At 33.0% G+C, this 13,513-nt stretch overlaps 2 protein-coding genes across 2 annotated transcripts in view; both read right to left on the bottom strand.

Moving 5' to 3' along the window:
• The window catches only part of LOC143065198 (uncharacterized), a 280,683-nt gene that overhangs the window by 186,705 nt on the left and 80,465 nt on the right, over nt 1-13,513 (bottom strand). The window lies entirely within an intron of this gene.
• The window catches only part of LOC143061952 (uncharacterized), a 78,756-nt gene that overhangs the window by 24,619 nt on the left and 40,624 nt on the right, over nt 1-13,513 (bottom strand). The window lies entirely within an intron of this gene.

The raw sequence follows: 13,513 nt of genomic DNA, 5'->3' as shown, positions 1-13,513 counted from the left end.
TGAAAAGTTTAGATTTTAGATGGGATGCATTGTTTTTTATATTACCTTTCATCAACATATATTTACGAAAAACAAACGTAATACAAAAATTGCTTGAACCTCTGTGTTTTGTGTCAACTTAACGATGAATTACCAACCGCTTTAAATTGTAAATTAAACAATTATAGTTCAGTTTCAAATACAGAGTATTTAAATTAATTTAAATGTACATCTCATACCAATCGTCTTGATTAACAAACAAAGGTAAGTTTTACGGCTTGTGATGAGTGAACGTGTTGGTCCGTGTACAAACACCGTTAAAATGTCTCTATTCAGTTGCATATGAACCACTTCAGGTCATTTGATTTTGCTCTTGTTTAGAAATATGATCTGGTCAACATTATCAGACGAAAGACTGTTTGATTTTCTGTTTTTTTTTTGTTACAAGTAGTGCACATGAAAACAAAGAGTAGCCTCAGGATAAACATATTTATGATGCTTATTGATTTTATTTATTTTTGTATTACAAAGGGGATATTTCAACGGAAAATTGTGTGAAAATGTGAAGAGAAATATCTCAAAATGATTTCAGGCTTACGAATATCCGAGTACTAAGACTGTACTCGACTACTCGGCCTTCCGAGCGAGTACCCGAGTACTCGTTGCTATCCCTTATATTCTAAAATAAGTCAACAAAGAAACCAGGTACACTGGACACATGTAAGTGCCGTGTTTTTTAAATCCTTTTTTGATGGTTTTTTTTTGGTCATATGAACTTATATATATTCATAATGATTTAATTGCTTATGAATTGTAGATACAATTTAACTGATTACATTGTAAGAATGCTAATTGAATGGAATGTTGAAATAAAATAATTTTGTAATTGATTTTTCCACATTTGGAAGTTTATTACTTCAATTAAGAACCACCCTTTTAGACAATAAACAGTAGATTTATGTTGATGTTTTCTTTACTTTAAGATTCCGATGATAACTTATTATCATGTATCACCAGTTCAGTAGACAGCACTTCAGTGCTGACATGCATTATCATTGGTACTGTGCTTCTTATAGAATAACTGGTTACAAACTTTTTCTTTTTCAAAAAATTTAATAGGAAAACCCTTACAAAATTTCGAATTAACGATTGCTATAACTTATCTGATGAAATCCTTCATGAAACGAACTTAAAAATTTACATGGATTAAAATCAAGTTTGCAAATGGTCCCGGTGTCTAATAGTAGATCTGTGGGATTTAAAATTGCAGAAATTAGTAAATTTGAATTGTTAACACCTGTTTCTATGGGTTTTAAAAGTTTAATGAATGTGAATTTAAGATTTCAAGCATCTAATGTGTGTGTTTTTACTTAAATTATTGAATTGAGCGTCGAGATAATTGTAAACTTTTAAAATTATAGACATATTTTCACAAACAGTGGATTGTGGTAGGTGCAAGTTCTCGTGGATCCTTTTTTTTTTTTTGTGCATAAGAATAAATTCCGCGAATAATATACAAAAGAAAGATAATAGATGTCTCTTCATAAAGAATCAAATTGCATCTCTGCCTCCGGTGACAGTTCTTTGGGGGAAAATCCATAAAATTGGCAATAATATCATCGAAAATAAAAAGTCAAGTACACCTTTTCTGACGTGTTTGAGTTAACTATTCTGTCTTGGGTTGTAATCCTGGTACCTTTAACAACTATTATACCACTGGGTCGATACCACTGTTGGTGGACGTTTCGCCCCCGAGGGTATCACTAGCCCAGTAGTCAGCACTTCGGTGTTGACATGAATATCCATTGCATGGTCATTTTAATAAATTAACACTAACAAAACTTTTAACTTTTTGAAAAACTAAGGATTTTCTTTTTCCAGGAATAGATAACCTTAGATGTATTTGGCACAATTTTTAGGAATTTTTGGTCCGCAATGCCTCTCAACATTTTACTTGTTTGGCTTTACAACTATTTTATTCTGAGCGTCACTGATGAGTCTGGCCTATTGGGTTGTAATCCTGGTACCTTTGATAACTAATTAAAAACGTATAAAAAAATTATTTGATACGCCATCTCGCTTCAAATTCTATTATTTTGTATATTATTTTTGCTGTAGGTTAAAAGTTTACATATGTGAGGAGCCAAACATTTCTAGTATTAAACATTTTTTCTTAACCTGATTTTTTTTGTTTATATGACTGTAAAACAAAAATTGGTGAAGAAAAATTTATACGACGGTGGACATTTTTTTTTGGCTACTGCCATTTTTAACCCATTTTTGCGCTATTTTCGTGAGAGAAAAATAACACAGATCCACAAATAAGCTTTTCTTTATACTTTCAATAAAAATGAAATGGACAAATCTGACAAAAATTTACTTCATAAACTGTAGATAGGTGATTATATAAGAAAGTTTTATCCTAATTTAATACTTTTTCATGCTAAATTTACCATGTTGTCAATTTTGTAAATTTGTGATTTATTTTTTTCAGTTTTAAGAACAAAATGCATATTTTTCTAACTTCTTTGTTATGAATGATTGAAAAAATTCATATTTAAGAAATTTGAAAAAGAAAAAACGTGATATGGGATGTACATGTTTCTTGAAAAAAAAATCATTTCTTGTACCCCTCACCAATTTTCTCAAAATTTTGGCTAAAAAGACTAACTTGATCATGTTTGGTAATTAAATTTGAAGAATGTATTACTTAAAAAAAACTAATTATTGTAAATACACATTTTTTTCTTAGATTTTAGTTGATTATGATACTTATTAATTTCATTCATATTTTCTACTTGTATCACATGTTTAAAAAATAATTCCAGAACAAGATTTCAACGAGACTGAAACGACAGAAGAATTCATCTTTAACACATAAACAAAAACATTTTACAGAACGACAAAATGAATTACATTGTACATTTGAGTGAAATGCCCCTTTAAAGAGTCATAACAAGTAGGCAACATGAGTAGGCGTGTTCGAATAAATTTGTTTTTTTTTACTAAAAGTACCTAACGATAATCTTTTCTTATTAATCTTAATATCGCATACTGTAACTTAAAACACTTTTTAGGTGTGTGTTAACGAGAGTTATTAGTATTCAACCTCTCAAAATTTTTAGTCTGAATTGCACGAAATATTTAATTACATTTTTTTTAAACATTTTTTAACTTACGAAAATTCCCCAAGACAATCAGACAATAATTAAAGTTGACCAAATACATAAAAGTACACTAAATGATGCTCAATAACTAGTGGAGACATTTTTCTTTAAATATACAACTGACATCATAGAATCTTAGCTTTATCCACCAATAAAAACTGGCCGCAACGAAATAGCATAAAAGCGGTGCTAAAACGCGGCGTTAAAACACCAAAAATCAAAATCAAATATAGATAATATGTGGATAAATTTATTGGTTTTTATAGCTATCATTACTACAATGGCCTCCATTTTTACGATTAAAAAAATAAGTTGTCGTAATGGGGAGATTATTTTGAACCAGGTAGAATCCTGACGGTCATCATCATTGAGGTGTTCAATTTTAATTTCACAACTATAGAAAGGCATGCAATCATTCAGTGAAGTCTTAATGGTCAGGAGTGAAAACTATACGAGAGGTTGATCTCGCCATAATGGAACCATCTTTTGTAAATTTTGATTAAAAAAAATACAATCTTTTTAAGTTTAGAAATACATTTTTGAAAAAATTTCATTAATCATGTTCTATGTCTGCAACATGCATGTGTATAACCTTTCTGTCACATTTTATGAATTGAGAATTGAAGAGCAGTTCCATCGTTCGTAAATTTGGCTGAAAAATGACTAATTTCCCAGGGTTGGATAGATGGAATTAAATTTCAAAACAACTACATAAAAGCAGGTATACAACTTCAACATGTGTGCAATTTTCTATTATTTTTCAAGAATCTTGGTTAAAAGCTATAGTAGTTGCTACTGGAAATAAGGAACTTATTCACCGCCAAGCGCCAGTTCATCTGCACACTTTTCCTTCCGCTCAAACGACATCACCATGCTATTTGCTAGTTTTGGACTTTGTTTTACCGTAACAAAATGAGCCCAAAGTAAATATTTGACGTAACTTTCCTTAAAATAAAATGAAAATACATTCACCTCATGCGGTATTTTGCGAAAGAGACATTACGCCTTTAAAAGAAAGGGACTGGTTTTTGAAATCTCTTGAGATAATGCTAATATAAACCTTATATTTATACAGTTTTCTTTAAAACAAAAAACTAAAACAAAATTGCAAGAAGTGAACTCGTAAGACCTTTAACAATGCAAATGTACGTATAGTTAATATTTGAAATGACATAACATCTCTTAAAAAATATTGGCCCTGATTGAACCGTCAAAGACATTGCTGTGAGCAAAAAACTTAGATAAAAATTTCATAAAAAGTCTGTCAAGAAATGTAGGCTTAATATTCAAATCATAAAAAATATTTAATTGCATAATACATAATTATGGTCCTATCGTTTTTTTTTTATATATATATATGTTTTTAATCCGGTAAACAATCTTTTCAGCAAGTTTTTTTTTTTTTTTTTTTTTTTTATATCAAATAAATAATTAAGATCTATTTTGTTACATCTATTGATCTGTTTATTTGGCAATTGCAGGTGTTTAAAAACATCCATCATTCGACCTGTTAGTCAAATGCGTTTGTTAAAATGTACTGTTCACTTTTTTGGTTATTTGGAAAATATTGTTTGTGCTGTTTATATCCCTCTCTTACAAGAAATTTGTTTTGCATGCGCACGTATAAAAATTGCGGTTTTTATCCGACGCAATCATAGGTAGGAACGTTGTTTTCAATTTAGATTTTTGTTTCTTAAACATAACTTTCTTTCAAATATTTGATATTGAGCGTTCCTGATGAAGGTAAATCCAGAGAAGCGCTTCGTACGCAAGAAATTATAACGCGTTGTGTTCATTTTTTCTATCAAAGCTAAAATTTTGGCATTGCGCATTGGTTTTTTTTTTTTTTCTCAGAATGTTAGGCATTAATCTATTAGATTGAATATAATCTAGGAAACATGATTTATTTCTTATTTATAACTGTCTTTGAAGTAGCAGTGTCTTTTATAAATAAGTCTTTTTGTCTTTAGTTTTTGTCTTGTTTTCGTTTGTGCTTAGTGTCGGTTGCATGACTCGGTCCCTTTTCAGCTGATTATTGTAATTACTTTTATATGGGCTGCAACACCACTATCCAAAGTTTGGGAAGATATGAGCACAGGGTAACATGTTGAAAACAGATCTGTACTTTGGGATGTATAAGTACCCGTCCACGTCTAATTTGTGTTTTTGTTAAGTGTATTTCTATTTGTATTCATTTGACAAGTATAGCCATTATCAACTGATTTTTATAGTTTGGTTTTATGTTGCACTGTTCAAGTAATTGGACGGTTGAGCACTTACAAACATGTTTTGAACCCTCCAATTCGTTATGTGCCTGTCCCAAGTCAGTAGCCTGTAATTCAGTGGTTTTCATTGGTTCATGTCTATCATATTTGTTTTTCGTTAACTGTTTCATTATAAATTGTGACTTTAGTACTCCCAATTGAATTGTTTCATTTTATTGGTCTCGGTGCCTTTTAAATCCGACCAAACAGTATGGATTTTTCTCATTGTTAAAGGCCGTACGGTTGCCTATAATTGTTTACATCCATTTCATTTGAAATTTGATGGATAACTGTCTCATTGGCAATCATACTACACCTCCTTATTTTTAATATTAACCCCGTAACATTCTGTTTGAGCAAGTCCAAACTCAGAAGAATGTAATAAGTGTTTGTCGTTGTTCTATGTTTGTTTTTTTTTCGTCTGAATTGTTTATGTGTTGTCATTTCGGGACAATTGAGTTGTTTACATCTATGTCATTTTTGTTTATGATGAAGTGTTACCTCATTGACAATCATGAACAACTTGTTATTGTTTTATATTGAGAGCGTCAACAATAAACTTCCCATAAATCTCATGTTAAAGGCAAAGAAAGTCTTGAAAAATAATTTTATTAGCACTCATGTTCAATCAACACTTTTAGGAATTTTGGATCTCAATGCTCTTCAACTTTGTACTTTATTTGGCTTTTTTAACTTTTTGGATTCGAGCGTCACTGATGAGTCTTTTGTAGACGAAACGCGCGTCTGGCGTATATACTAAATTTAGTCCTGGTATCTATGATGAGTTTATTCGAAACATCACAAATATTAATCTTTGAGTATATTCATTTTCTAAAGGCATAATTTCTATTAATATATAAAGGCAACCGTAGTACACTGCTGTTCGAGAGTCATAAATCGATTGATGGAAACAAATCCGGGTTACAAACTAAAACTGCGGAAAACACATCAACTATACGAGAAAAACAACGAAACAACAGAAACACTGAAGTGCAACAAAAAAACCAAAACGACAATGCAACACACACAACAACGACCTTCAAGATAACAACTGCCATTTTCCTGACTTGGTACAGGAAATTTTAAAAAAAATGGTGGGTTGAACCGTTTTGCGGCTAGTCAAACCTCGCGCTTTAATGACAATGTTAAATATAACACTAAAAGGACTACAGTACAAATAATCTGTTAAATCTTGTGTGAAGCGTATAGTGTGCTGTGTTTTGTGTATGTGTGCGTGTCACCTTTCAAGACAACCACTCCAGCTATTGGAAAGATCACTGCCCTGGCGGAAGATTGCTGTCAAGTGACAACGGCAAAGGGTGTAGGATGACAAACAGTGCCCAACCTGCCAGTGACCCGTATGGGGAAGACTGCATTCCAGATGCCTTTACAAAACAACCGGGAACCTTTAGGTAGGCTAGTCCCCTGCTTAGAGGTTAAAGCGAACTACAGAAACACGAAACGAAAATTTACAAACCTTGGATGAAAGAGAAAGAAGACCTTTACATCGAAGGAGAATGACGTTGGATGTCCAAAACAGAAAGGAAGCTACATAACTGAGACTTCTTAACTCTTAATCTGCAACAAAAAAAATGAACATGGAATGTGAGTACTATATATATTCCATGAAAAACGCAAACCATCGCCAATGAAATGAAAGCATATGAAATAGGTACACTAGGTATAGCAGAAGCAAGATGGAATGATGCAGGAAAATCCAAGCTATCATCAGGAGAAGTGATTTTTACTCTGGACATATGGAGGGGAACACCAAACATTCTGAAGGAGTTGACGTTATGCTGTCAAAAGCAGCTTAGAAAACATTAATTGGATTAGAGCCAATAAGTGCCAGAATCATCATGGCAAAATTTCAGACCACACATAAAAGGATATCATTAAACATCATTCAATGCTATGCTCCTTCAAATGGCACACGTCAAGGAAGGATTCTATCGATTGCTTGAAGAAACCACCTGGAAATGAAGCTCAAAAGGCATCACCATCTTAATGAGAGACCTAAATGCTAAGTTAGCAAGCGACTACACCGGTTCTGAACAAGTAATGGCAAGACATGGACTAGAAGAAATGAATGAAAACGGAGAGTTCTTTGCCAACCGCTGTGAAAATCAAAATATGGTCATTCGTGGAACAGTAACACAAAAAATGTCATCTAGCATCATAGGTATCTCCAGACATGAATACTGAAAATCAAATATACCATGTCTGCAACTCCAAGAAGTTTAGGAGAAGTTTACAAGATGTCAGAGTTAAAAGAGGAGCCGACGCTGCTACTGACCACCACGTTATAGTAGCAAAAGTCAAAATGAAGCTAAAGAAACACCAAAATATTGAATCAACAGAAAAAACGATTTAACATGTTGGCAAACAAAACAAAGAAATCAGAATTCCAAATAGAGTTAAAAAATCGCTTCTCAAAATTTCAGAATGCAACTGAAGAAACAGCTACAATACAAGATCACTGTCAAGAGATTGAAAACGTTTTCACGACAGCTTGCGAAACATCAGTTGGTTTGAAAAAGAGAAAACATCACGAATGGATATCGCCAGAAACTCTAGTAAAAGTGAAAGATAAGGAAAATATAAAAAAAATATATCCTGAACAACAGCAAAACAAGATTTGCAAAACAATCAGCCTCAAGAGAGTACACTATAGCTAACCAGGATGTGAGTAACAATGCAAGGAGAGAAAATAGGGCCTTTGTAGACAAACTGACAGCAGAAGCAGAAGATGCAGCCAGAGCAAACAACATCAAAGCTCTGTATCACAACATAAAACTGCTAACAGGGAAATACCAGAAAGAAAGTAGACCAGTAAAAAGCAAAGAAGGGAAAAACACTCAACACATATGAAGAGCAAATGAAACGGTGGGTTGAGCATTTCAAGAATGTGCTGAATCTAGTCCCACCTGTTAATAAAGCCAACATTCAACCCTCATAAGAGCTGTTGGTAGTGGACTCTAAAAGACCATCTATATGAGAAATCAAAAAAGTTATGAAAATGCTGAAGAACAACAAAGCTCCAAGTCCGGGCAACATACCTGCAGAAGCACTGAAATCAGACATTGAAACATCAACTCAAATGCTATTTGATCTGTTGAGAAAGATCTGGAAAGAAAAATACATGGTAAAGCTTCCAAAGAAAGGCAATTGAAGCAGCTGTGACAACTATAGAGGAAAATGCTACTATTAGTTCCAGGGAAAGTTTGAAATATAGTTATGTTCAATCAACCAAAATGACACAGAACTTAACAATTATAGGTAACCGTACGGCCCTCAACAATGAGCAAAGCCCAAACCGCCTAGTCAGCTATAAAATGCCCCGAAATGAAAATGTAAAACAATTCAAACGAGAAAACTAACGGCCTTTTTTATATAAAAGTAATGAACGAAAAAAAAATATGTAACACATTAACAAACGACAACAACTGAATTACCAAGCTGAATTAAGACAAAACAGATCATCTGCAGACCAAATTGCACCTTACGTATCATCCTCGAACAATCACAATAATTCAATTCATCGACCTATTCTGCTTGTGTCGACTTTGCTAAAGCCTTTGACAGCTTAGATAGAGGTGTGTTGTGGCAGTTGACGAGACACTGTGGAATTCAAGAAAAATGTATTACATCATCAAAAATAGCTAAACATGAAGCAGAGCAAGATTAAACATGAAGGTCAAGACAACTAGTCTTTGATATAACAACTCTGGTAGGACAATGTTGTATCCTTTCAACGATACTATTCCTTTCTGGCAGTTGACTGGATCATGAAGCAAGCCACTGACGGCAGAAAAAAACGGTATCCAATGGACTATGTTCACCCAGTTGGATGACCTAGACTTTGCAGATTACATTGCTTTGCTGTCCCACAACCACCAACAAATGCAGGACAAACTAGCACAGCCTACAAAGTCTGGTGGTTAACACCTAAGCTTTAGAAAAAGTGGACTCCTTCACATACCTTGGAAGCGTAGTCGATAATCTCGGCGGTTTAGATAAAGAAGTGGCAAAGCTAGAACTGCGTTTAATATGATGAGATCAATTTGAAAAGCAAAAAACATCACTCTCAGGACCAAAATACGCTTGTTCAACTCAAATGTAAAAACCATTTTCTTATAGGGAGCTGAGACTCGGAAAACAACAAAAGAACCTGCTTCAAAAACTTCAAGTCTTCATCAACAACTGTCTCAGGCGCATCCTTAACATCAGATGATGGCCTGAGAAACCATCAAACCGAGATTTGTTGGAAAAGAACAAACAATCCCCAGTTGATGAAGAGTTGAAAAAGAGAAAGTGGCGACAGATAAGACACACACTATGGAAGCCAAAGAACAACATTTCAAGGCAAGCTTTACAGTGGAACCCACAAGGAAAGCGTAGCAGGGGCAGACCACGTGGAGAAGGAACGTTTCATCAGAGATGGAGAAAGAAGGGTACAAGTGGCATGATCTGGAGATGCTAGAAAAAGAACAGAACAAGATGGAGAAATATCATTAGTGGCATATGCTTCACCAAGGGGCAACAGGATTAAGCAAAGTAAACACAATAAATTTAATAGACCAAACGTGCGTTTCGTCTACATAAAACTCACCAGTGACGTTCAGATCAAAATAGTTAAGAAAGCCAAACAAGTACAAAGTTGAAGATCATTGATGACCTTAAATTCGAAAAGGTTGTGCCAAATACGGCTAAGGTTATCTATACCTGGGATAAGAAAATCCTTAGTACATGTATTTAAAATAATTCTTTCTTTTGCAAACAGTAAATTTATAAAAATGAAGTTGTGACTAACCACAGAATTAAAACGAACACGTAAAAAAAAATAAGACAGCTCATAAAAAGGCATAAAAGAACCGACTGGATAACGCAACAAAATGACGTCATAGGTAAAAGTTTGATATAGTTCAAAACCAGGTTTGTAATAATGGTATTTAGTGTATAATATAAAAAAAAATATTCAATATAGAATTGTGTTAGTAATAATATAATTAATTGTATTATCTAGCTATGTTGGTGTTTTTCAAACTATAAAACAAATAAATAGTAAACGCTAAATTGCGCCAAACTAAAATGTTATAAATAAACTGGGTGATTGATTGGCACTGGTTTTCGAATGAGATTGATTGTCGGTTGCCATTTAATTCTTATATCCTGCTATCTTCTAGACCGACCTTACTTCAGGCAACTTGCTAGCTTTTAAGGTAACTGTTCACATAATGATATATTCCTTACTCCGATACATTACTTGAACTCCGAGCCGAATAGTTCAAATACAGTATGCTTCGCCAATAAAAAGTCAATATCATTTCTCCTAAAGTCTTTGGTTTGTCCAACGGGTACTTGTAAGGCAAACAGACTACCACAAGACAACCCGGTGTATTACAACCACTTATGCGCGTAATATATATATATATAGAAACATAACGTCAATATACTAAAATACTTTTGAATCATGTGATCGTACTTATCAATGAAAAAAGAAGAATGGTTCACCATATGCAATATCAGGCCTGGTTTTATTTTAATTCTGAGCCATTAAAAAAGAGAGACAAAAGATACCAGAGGGACAGTCAAACTCATAAATCGAAAATAAACTGATAACGCCATGGCTAAAAATGAAAAAGAGAAACAGACAAGCTTATTAATCTGGTTTTAAACATTTTTATGTTGAACAATTTTTTGAAGGGTCAGTCTTAACCATGCGGTTAAATGGTTAAAGAACATTTCATCCGGGATGAAAAGCATGTTTCAGATATTTTCAAAATGGTTTCTGCATTAACATTTTCTATAACCGTTGCGTTTTTGTTTACATGTTTCAGGTTGATTTTAACCAGTAATTAGTTTAAGTATATAAAAAAACAGGCCTATAAAGTTTTATTTCATGTTTAGTCCTTACTAAATGACAACAATCAGACAGTTCATTCTTTTTGCTTCGCATCACGGTGCGGAGCTATTAGTTTCAGTCGAAATACACGTCATCTTGAATAAGTTACTTATCACGTATAGATATTCATTGGTTGCATTATAATGATATTTAACAACAGCTATTGGCTTAAATGAGAAAAAGAATTGCAGACTTTTCTCGTCCAGAATAAGACATTAATTAATTTAAGAAAATTAACTATGTGTATTTCAGTTCCGATCAATTGTCATTAATTTATGTTCGTTTTACTATGCATACATATCACAGATAAATTCAATATTGAAATATCAATTATTAAAACGTGTTTAATTGCTGTGTTACTCTTCAGTTTGCACGATTTGCTTTGCTAAACAATGTTCCTATACAATGTTTACAATAGATATAGAAAGATGTGGTGTGAGTGCCAAAAATGCTATACTATACAATGTTAACAATAGATATAGAAAGATGTGGTGTGAGTTACAAAAATGCATTATCTGTATTTTATAACCTCTGACAACACAGGCAAGAAGGCACACTTTAGGAGTCGTGTCTTAATTTATAATTGTTTTCATTTTCAACAATAAATTTAAATTTTTTTTTTGGTGTATGACGCACACTCTTAAAATACATCCATTTTATATCAATCAATATCTAAAAATACCACATTTCAAATACTAATTTAACATCACATGCACACATATAACCTTAAATTAGGATAGAGCGAAGCAATCCACAGCTTTTTAGAAAGCTAAAACTTGTTGTTTATTAAGATTCCACTAAAGTCAAAATATAGAACACTGCATAAACATCAAAACTTTGCCTGTATTTTTCAACCTAAAATGAATAAAGTCCTTAACTATGGGAACATATGTTCATTTAAACATACTTAACATATACATACTGTGTAAATTGAAATTGTTTTGTTGTGGCCAAACCAGTTTTTGGGCAAACACTAAGTTACCAAAAATCTGGAGGCCTGCTAGACGACTTAATTTGTTCAAAGTTGGTATGAATGAATACTGTTACATGTAATGCAGTACAATGCTATTTTTTATTTTTAAAATGTATTGATTTACGACTTTCAGTTAATTTCATGTATCTGAACGAATATCGAAGGTACAATACAGAAATTGGACAAAAATTGAAACATATTTATGAGGCAAATAAACAATAGCTTGAACTGAATTACATTTAACAGTATTCGTTCATACCAATCTTAAACAAATTAGGTCAGCTCGCTCGCCTACAGATTTTTTGGAAAATGTAGTGTTCACCAAGTATGTTTATAAAATGGCCGTATTTTCACCCAAAATTTACTCTGAGTACAGACAAACCTGCGCATCTGTAAAAGTTTTCAGGCATAGCATGCCCTAGATAAATAAATTTCAAATATTTTTTATGTTTTAGAAAAAACAAAAACTTACCAGGAGTTTGCCGTGCACTTTTTTTCATTCCTCCAGAAGGTGCCAAAATAAACTAAGTTGGAAAACAGGTTTGAGAACTTCCCCACAGGTAATAATTGAAGTGAGCTGTATTGCTTTACATGGACATGAGACGGACAAGAGATACCTGACAATAATTGGTTATTTTAACTGTGTACCTGAGTGGACCATATCAAGGTAAACTCAACTGTTTGTTAATTTTATCATCTTCTACAGGGACGAAAAAAGTGTACGGCAAAATCCAGTTAAGTTATGAATTTTCTAAATCCTACAATGCATTTGAATTCTGTTTATCTAGGGCATGCTATGCCTTAAAACTTTTCCAGATGCACAGGTTTGCCTGTACTCAGAGTAAATTTTGAGGTGAAAATACGGCCATTTTAGCCATAGCGTCCACATGAACCTTAAATGAACATAATATGTTCCCATAGTTTAGGACTTTATTCATTTTAAGTTGCGAAATACAGGCAAAGTTTAGATGTTTCTGTAGTGTCCTATAAAATGACTTTAGTGGAACCTTAAGAAAAATAATTTTAGGACAAACAAGTCAAAAACGTTACTAACCTAGCAACCTTGACGCAACTTTAAAATAAATGCATTGAATAGAATTGTAACGTGTACACAGGGTAAGCGTGTCTGTTTCTATTTTAGAATGAGTCTGTGTACACGTTACATACTGGATCCAAAATGTTCTAAATATATAACAAATAATCTTTATTCATATATTAACGTCAA

Source organism: Mytilus galloprovincialis, chromosome 2, assembly GCF_965363235.1.
Source record: "Mytilus galloprovincialis chromosome 2, xbMytGall1.hap1.1, whole genome shotgun sequence".
NCBI classification, from domain to species: domain Eukaryota; kingdom Metazoa; phylum Mollusca; class Bivalvia; order Mytilida; family Mytilidae; genus Mytilus; species Mytilus galloprovincialis.
This window is presented reverse-complemented; position numbering and strand designations above follow the sequence as displayed.